Below are 9,166 nucleotides of genomic sequence, written 5' to 3'. Positions count from 1 at the left end.
GGATGTTGAGGGTTGGGAAATAGTGGAAGATCACTTAGTGTTGATTGGAGGGACGGTCCAATAGCTGACAAAACAAGAGTGGTCGTTCCTTTGAAATTTTTCAAGGGAGCTTTTATCATTTGGTATCAGAGCCTGGTTCTCCAAATCAGGTCACTATGCTTTTTTTCTTGTGTTTTCTTTGTATTATCTTTGTGCTTGAGTTGAGTTCTCTTTTTCTATTTTTCTGCTGTTTTCTTCACACTTTCCGTGCATATAAGGTTTAGTAGTAAGGTTAACACCAGGAACTACTAACCCTCATATGTGTTTGTGTCTTTTCCCCCTTTGTATTTGTTTGAGTTTTTTTTATACAATGTGGTTCCATTTCTGCTGTGTGCTCTCCTTGTGAAGCTGAAAATTTTTCTTGCTTCTTTTCCACATTTGGAGCGTATTTGGAGTGTTTGTGTTGTTGGAATCGGTTAAAGTGCTGGAACTGTTTACAAGTTAGTGTATACAAGAGTACTTGAGTTTCATTGTTGTTGACTTGAACAAAAATCTGCCTAATTGAACCTTAGGATTTTGGCCAGCCGAAATAAAGAAAAACAAAAGAAAAGAAAAGAATGGAGAAAGAGAAGAGGAAAAAAAAAACCAAAGAAAAGAACAAAATTTGTATAGTTGGCCAAATGTTGTGAGTTTTCTGATTTTTGTTGTTTTAGGGCCTAGGTTGAAGCACCCTTGAGCAAACCAACCCAGAAATTGTTCAAACTTTTTGGGGCTGTTATTGACCTTATATTCAGCCTACATATCAAATTTGGTTCAGCCTACCATTTTTGCGTTCTTTCCTAAAACTGGACAATTGGAACCCCAAATAAAGTTTTTCTACTTTGTTTTAGTGTCACTTGAGCTTTTTTTGCATTCTTGCAAGGTTTGTTCTCTTGTAAGTTTTAATTGAAATTCAAGGGTATTTCTTCTGGAAAGAATTGTACTTGGATTGAACACCATCTTGCAATTTTTTTCTGGTTCTTTTCACATTGGATGTTGAGGGTTGGAAAAATAGTGGAAGATCAGTATTGATTGGAGGGACGGTCCAAAGCTGCCAAAACAAGAGTGGCCGTTCCTTTGAAATTTGATGATGTAGAGGCTGATTTGGTATTATGCATACATTGCCATTCCACCTCATATGCAAGTTGAATTAATTCATCCAAAGAATCAAATTGTTGCCATTCAACTTTTGTTGCAATATCATACCTCAAACCTCCAAGAAATCTTGCAATTATTTGCTGTTGATGCTCTTGACAATCATAACATTGAACGAACTCTATCAAATATTCTTCTACACACTTGTAACCTTGTTTCAATTTTCACAGCCTAGTCATTCTCTCCAAAGCTTGAATAATATTGCGAAGTTGTGACAACACATCTTCATAAAGTGTTGCAAACATCTTTTTTTTTTGTTTTGTACATATGCATAAAACACTCAATTCATACACTACCTCATGTGTTTACACTCTCAAGAAAACCAAGTGCTACCACCTAAGCTCTGATACCAAACAGATGTGCCTTGACGAGTGAGAGAATGAAACTCAATCAAATTAAATGAAAGGGGAATTCGAATTAAGAGAATGAAACAAGAAAAATAACATTAAACAAATAGGAAACCAAAATAGGGCAAGAACACTTGAAATACAAGAATGAAATTTTGCCAGATTTTAACTCTTTTTTTTTTTTGGTTTAACTTGCCACAAAGTAAAAGGAAAGGATAAAAGCAAATCTTTTTATAGTTTTGATATTTATGAACTAAAACTAAAAACAAAACAAGAAAGATAAAAGGATAAGTAGAAGAAAGAAATTCTTTGATAAGTTCAGAATGCCACAAAGAAACCAATCTTCAAAGGTAGATGCCACACAAGAAGCCTTGTGATAAGTCATGTAATTCGCCAAAATCAAATTAGATTGATAAGAATTTAAATTTGGTAGCACTTATGCTAAGTTAACTCTTCATTCTCTGAAGTGTTTGAAATCTCTTCATTGTGTTTAAGCATTACATATGTGAGCCTATTTATAGGCAAAGATAAGAAAATAAAGAGGAAAATTACAAGGAAACTAATTAGGAAATAAAGATATACAAATCTGGCAAGATAGCAATAATCTCCCAAGATTGTATTCTGAGTTGACAAGTCAAAATTCGTCTATATTATTGCTGGCCAAAATCTTTGAAGATCTTGGAGAATATTTGGTGGTCAAATATGCCAAATTGACTCCCAACCCATATAGGAACATAAAAGGCATGAAAAAACACTAAAATTTCCTCAGTATGGGCTTCCAAAAGTGAATAAATAATAGCATATTTTGGACCCACGAATTTTGAAGAATAATATCAATGATGTCATCATGGAGGACTTACTTGATGCACCTATGTTCAAGGAGGCTATCACAAGATCACGGGCCGAGGCATTGCAACCACTAGTGGAGGAACACCATTCGGCCAAGGACTCACCAAGCCCTAAAGGATGCGCCACTTGCCTAATGACATTGCACATACGAGAACAAGAAGGAACAAGCATGGCCGAATGCTTGGGAGACCCATTGGAGCATGGCTTAGGTGGCATGCCAAGTAGCAAATGATCTGGCAACCAAGGAGTATGTGGCAGCTAGTGTGGAAGGTGATGTGGCATGTGGGAGCTCTTCTTCTACAAGTCTACCAACTATTAGAAGATACAGCTATTCCCAATATGCAAGAGCTATTGATGTTGGTTACTGTCCACTTCTTTTACACTTTTGGTAAAAGCTAATTAACCAAATTAGACTACAAGACAAAGAACATTTTTTAGAGATTGTGATTAGATTTGGGAGGCTTCTTTTGCAATTTTGGTAAAAGGTAATTTACCAAATTAGACTACAAGACAAATAATATTTTTAGGAGATTGTGATTTGATTTGCGAGGGCTTCTTTTTATGGTATTGTAATTTAAACATTTATAGAAAGACTAAGGAAATTATCCAAGCCAAGCATGGTTCGTTGGGCAATAGCTATGCATGGCAGAAACTCACCTCTAAAAGGAGAGTCTCTCTCATTTTGCGGGAGATTTTTTTGAAATTGTATTTTCTTCGTCCATTGTAGAGAAGCTTCATTAAAAGAAAAATAAAACTCGAGAACAAAAGAAATATCACTAAACAAAACAAAAGTGTACATGTAAAATAATTCCTTAATATACCTGCTGGAAAAGATCTTCAGTTAGAAATGGTGTCCACTGCAATATGATTTCTAAATTGGTATTCCAATCATTCAGTGAGATCTTATTTTCTTGTTCCAATTAGCTTCTTCTATATTCTCAAAGTCAATCTTCTAATTTCAGACATTAAATAAATAAATAAAACATTGAGACATGGCAAATGCTGGAATAATATAATGACGCATGCTTATAAACTATTCTTACCATAAGAACCACAATATCTTCCTTTCCTGTTGAGGTAAAAATGTGTAAGAGAGCAATCCGATACTTTGTGTTTGGCTGGAGAAAAAATTTTTATTAGTTCTTGAAAATAATCATAACAATAATTGGTTTAGAATCATTCTAAGATACAAACCTCTTCCCATCATTACAACATAAAAACACTACAACATCAGCTCCAAGCCTCATAGTACTTATTTTAAACCCATTTCCATCTGAAATAATAGAAAAAAAAAAGTCATATGAGGAATAATTATACGAAAATAATAATGTTCAGTGATCTGTTTACAAGTAGAGAGAAATAAGAGAGCTCACATTGACCAATAGTATTTGTCATCTTGCTTTTAGCAGAATATCCAAGAGACATACACTACCGCATCTTATTAGGATTCATTCCACCACCATTGTCTATAACCAAGATGAGCTGATTAGAAAACCGTTCACTCATTATTAGTGCCTAATGCAGTTATGCATGATTAAAATTCTTTAAGTTTCTTCGATTTGTGGGTCTCAATTTTCATGCATTCTCCACCACTTTGAGAGAATGCTTAAAACTTATCTTTATAATTATAACTACAAATTTTCATGTCTAGCTTGGTCTGATCTAATGACTGAACGTATATTAAGTCCAAGTCCCCAAATCCCCCTACTCTACAAATTTTCATTGTACAAAATTCATTTTTAAGATGTTAAATTTGAGCCTCAATTTTAGTCAATTATATAAAAAAAATTCATTATGTTTGATCCCTCATTAAATTATCTGAACTACAGGTGACCTCTGACCTCATTTGGTCTCTTTGATACCAGAATCTTCTTAATTCTTGTGGAGATAATGGAGAATTAAAGAGAGAACACCAAGAGATCGATCATGGCTACTAATACAGTTTCTCCATTGTTTGATTTTCTTCTTTTATTTTTCTCCCAAAAAAAAATAACGGCATAGGAAATTTCCATTATTTTAATTAAAAGGTTAAACATATCTGTCTTCAATAAAAATATGATAAGTGTTACCTTTTAGAAATTAAAAAATTGCATAATCTTCATAATATATTGTAATTGTTATAAAAATTCAAATAAATTAATTTGTTTTCTCTAATTTGACTTTATAATGATAGTTCTACTTAACTAATATTAATTTTGGACTATAATAATAATAATAATAATAATAATAATAATAATAATAATAACTCTCATTTATATATATTCTATATTGAAATTTTGGATTTTAAAATTAAGAAATGGAATAACATTCAATTTCAATTAATAACTATTTATTAAGAATCTTTGAATCCAACCAAAACCTCTTCGATCGATTACAAAATTATATCAAACAAATAAGAATAAACAAGAGCAATATTACGGAATTATATTGTTGCCAGTAAATTTTGAAAACAAATACAAATTGAATCTCAGGCGAACACCAGCAGCATCGGATAATAAAATAAAGCTAGTTACGTACCTTCCACTAGCAGCATCACGCTACCATCTCTCTGGTTTTTCAACACATCTACATTAACATAAGTGGCTCCATTGCAAATCTCATCTAAAGAATTATCCAAAAGCTCTGCGAAAGCTCCCAATGCCCACATATGGCTAGTTGCATTCGAATGCAAAAATTTTGGGTGCACCCTTACATGATCCATCCCAACTGCAAAACAAATTGAAATTTCATGAGCCTATCTATTAAATATACTAATTACTTAACCAGGTTATCTTCTTCTCTTATAGAGAAATTAAGAGGAACACCAACCAGAGTAGGTATAATCGGAGACTCTGCGTTCCCCATAAGATCCTGCTTTCCAGAATTACTTGCAACTGCGTACAAACGGAGCCTTAACTATTTGATTACTGCTTTCTTTATTATTATTAACTACAACAACTAAGGGTCCCGGCGAACTCTCCGGCACGGTGCGGATACGAGCAAGAAATCCAGCCGGCACAATCGAATCAAATTGCTCGAGTTTCTGTTTCTTTAACATGACCAAACTACTCGAGCTTAGCTTCCGCTTATCCCCATCCTTAACATGATGATCGATATCGGATTGTTCACGATTTTGTTGCTTGAGGGAGGCCATGGGAGACTTGTTTGGAAAGCAAGAAACAGAGAGAAATTTTCAGGGGATAAGAAAAGACGAGGACAGGATTCTGGAAAGAAGGCGATCGTGCTTGTGAAGGAGTAGATGAGTAGTGGCGCGATTGTCTCTCTCTTGTTTATATAGGGTTTTGGTAACGGTTTCGCACGTGCGAGCATACAACCCAATTTGATTGGAAGACAAAATACAAATTTTAGAAATTCAAATCCTTGAATGTGTAGGATACTGCTGACTAATGATTTATTAATATTAAATTATCTTTTGTTACAAAAAAAAAAATCAAACCATTTAATGACGCATGCTTATAAACTGTTCTTACCATAGGAACCACAATATCTTCCTTTCCTGTTGTGGTCAAAAATGTGTAAGAGAGCAATCCGATACTTTGTGTTTGGCTGGAGAAAAAATTATTATTAGTTTTTGAAAATAATCATAACAATAATTGGTTTAGAATCTTTCTAACATACAAACCTCTTTCCATCATGACAACGTAAAAACACTACAACATCAGCTCCAAGCCTCATAACACTTGTTTTAAACCCATTTCCATCTGAAATAATAGAAAAAAAAAAGTCATATGAGGAATAATTATACGAAAATAATAATGTCCAGTGATCTGTTTACAAGTAGAGAGAAATAAGAGAACTCACATTGACCAATAGTATTTGCCATCTTGCTTTTAGCAGAATATCCAAGAGACATACACTACCGCATCTTATCAGGATACATTCCACCACCATTGTCTGCAACCAAGATGAGCTGACTAGAAAACCGTTCACTCAGTATTTGTGCCTAATGCAGTTATGCATGATTACAATTCTTTAAGTTTCTTCGATTTGCGGGTCTCAATTTTCATGCATTCTCCACCACTTTGAGAGAATGCTTAAAACTTATCTTTATAATTATAACAACAAATTTTCATGTCTTGCTTGGTCTGATCTAATCACTGAACATATATTAATTCCAAGTCCCCAAATCCCCCTACTCTACAAATTTTCATTGTAAAGAATTCATTTTTAAGATGTTAAATTTGAGCCTTAATTTTAGTCAATTATATAAAAAAAATTCATTATGTTTGATCCCTCATTAAATTCTCCAAACTGCAAGTGACCTGTGACCTCATTTAGTCTCTTTGATACTAGAATCTTCTTAATTCTCGTGGAGATATTGGAGAATTAAAGAGAGAACACCAAGAGATCTATCATGGCTACTAATATAGTTTCTCAGTTGTTTGATTTTCTTCTTGTATTTTTCTCCCAAAAAAAAATAAGGGCATAGGAAATTTCTATTATTTTAATTAAAAGGTTAAACACATCTATTTTCAAGAAAAATATGATAAGTGTTACTTTTAAGAAATTAAAAAATTGCATAATCTTCATAATATATTATAATTGTTATAAAAATTCAAATAAATTAATTTGTTTTCTCTAATTTGACTTTATAATGATAGTTCTATTTAACCAATATTAATTTTGGACTATAATAATAATAATAATAATAATAATAATAATAATAATAATAATAATAATAATAACTCTCATTTATATATATATTCTATATTGAAATTTTGGATTTTAAAATTAAAAAATAGAATAACATTCAATTTCAATTAATAACTATTTATTAAGAATCTTTGAATCCAACCAAAACCTCTTCGATCGATTACAAAATTATATCAAACAAATAAGAATAAACAAGAGCAATATTACGGAATTATATTGTTGCCAGTAAATTTTGAAAACAAATACAAATTGAATCTCAGGCGAACACCAGCAGCATCGGATAATAAAATAAAGCTAGTTACGTACCTTCCACTAGCAGCATCACGCTACCATCTCTCTGGTTTTTCAACACATCTACATTAACATAAGTGGCTCCATTGCAAATCTCATCCAAAGAATTATCCAAAAGCTCTGCGAAAGCTCCCAATGCCAACATATGGCTAGTTGCATTCGAATGCAAAAATTTTGGGTGCACCCTTACATGATCCATCCCAACTGCAAAACAAATTGAAATTTCATGAGCCTATCAATTAAATATACTAATTACTTAACCAGGTTATCTTCTTCTCTTTTAGAGAAATTAAGAGGAACACCAACCAGAAGAATTGGTATAATCGGAGAATCTGCGTTCCCCATATTCTCCTGCTTCCCAGAACTACTTGCAACTGCGTACAAACGGAGCCTTAACTATTTGATTACTGCTTTCTTTATTATTATTAACTACAACAACTAAGGGCCCTGGCAAACTCTCCGGCACGGTGCGGATACGAGCAAGAAATCCAGCCGGCACAATCGAATCAAATTGCTCGAGTTTCGGTTTCTTTAACATGACCAAACTACTAGAGCTTAGCTTCCGCTTATCCCTATCCTTAACATGATGATCGATATCGGATTGTTCACGATTTTGTTGCTTGAGGGAGGCCATGGGAGACTTGTTTGGAAAGCAAGAAACGGAGAGAAATTTTCAGGGGATAAGAAAAGACGAGGACAGGATTCTGAAAAGAAGGCGATCGTGCTTGTGAAGGAGTAGATGAGTAGCGGCGCCATTGTCTCTCTCTCGTTTATATAGGGTTTTGATAACGGTTTCGCACGTGCGAGCAAATCTCATCTAAAGAATTATCCAAAAGATCTGCGAAAGCTCCCAATGCCCACATATGGCTAGTTGCATTCGAATGCAAAAATTTTGGGTGCACCCTTACATGATCCATCCCAACTGCAAAACAAATTGAAATTTCATGAGCCTATCTATTAAATATACTAATTACTTAACCAGGTTATCTTCTTCTCTTACAGAGAAATTAAGAGGAACACCAACCAGAAGAATTGGTATAATCGGAGAATCTGCGTTCCCCATAATCTCCTGCTTTCCAGAACTACTTGCAACTAGGCACAAACGGAGCCTTAACTATTTGATTACTGCTTTCTTTATTATTATTAACTACAACAACTAAGGGCCCCGGCGAACTCTCCGGCACGGTGCGGATACGAGCAAGAAATCCAGCCGGCACAATCGAATCAAATTGCTCGAGTTTCGGTTTCTTTAACATGACCAAACTACTAAAGCTTAGCTTCCGCTTATCCCCATCCTTAACATGATCGATATCGGATTGTTCACGATTTTGTTGCTTGAGGGAGGCCATGGGAGACTTGTTTGGAAAGCAAGAAACGGAGAGAAATTTTCAGGGGATAAGAAAAGACGAGGACAGGATTCTGGAAAGAAGGCGATCGTGCTTGTGAAGGAGTAGATGAGTAGCGGCGCGATTGTCTCTCGGGTTTTGGTAACGGTTTCGCACGTGCGGGCATACAACCCAATTTGATTGGAAGATAAAATAAAAATTTTAGAAATTCAAATCCTTGAATGTGTAGGATACTGCTGACTAATGATTTATTAATATTAAATTATCTTTTGTCACTAAAAAAAAAATTAACATTGGCTAATATATTTATTTCTTGCCTGAAAACTGAAATATAAACTAAAAAGAAAAAAGTTTTTTAATTAATATATATATATATATATATATATATATATATATATATATAATATTTTAATTTCCTACAAAAGAATGAACCCATAAGCTAAATGGATTATTATTAAAACAAAAATTTTAAGAATATTAAATTTAATATGTTAGTAATTTTTTTAA

General features: G+C 33.6%; 1 non-coding gene across 1 annotated transcript; it reads right to left on the bottom strand.

Annotated features, from left to right (window-relative positions):
- Nucleotides 1-2,006: 2,006 nt before the first annotated feature.
- On the bottom strand, nucleotides 2,007-8,629 carry LOC110653462 (uncharacterized). Its single transcript, XR_009145804.1, has 10 exons — nucleotides 8,338-8,629; nucleotides 7,620-8,235; nucleotides 7,329-7,517; nucleotides 6,171-6,283; nucleotides 5,992-6,070; nucleotides 5,840-5,915; nucleotides 4,887-5,075; nucleotides 3,743-3,835; nucleotides 3,564-3,642; nucleotides 2,007-3,487 (listed from the first exon to the last, which is right to left on the bottom strand). It is a non-coding gene; the product is annotated as an uncharacterized LOC110653462 (transcript).
- Nucleotides 8,630-9,166: the final 537 nt, after the last annotated feature.

The sequence above is a fragment of the Hevea brasiliensis genome, chromosome 17, assembly GCF_030052815.1.
Source record: "Hevea brasiliensis isolate MT/VB/25A 57/8 chromosome 17, ASM3005281v1, whole genome shotgun sequence".
NCBI classification, from domain to species: domain Eukaryota; kingdom Viridiplantae; phylum Streptophyta; class Magnoliopsida; order Malpighiales; family Euphorbiaceae; genus Hevea; species Hevea brasiliensis.
Note: the sequence above shows the minus strand (reverse complement) of the source record. Positions and strands in the feature narration are given on the sequence as shown.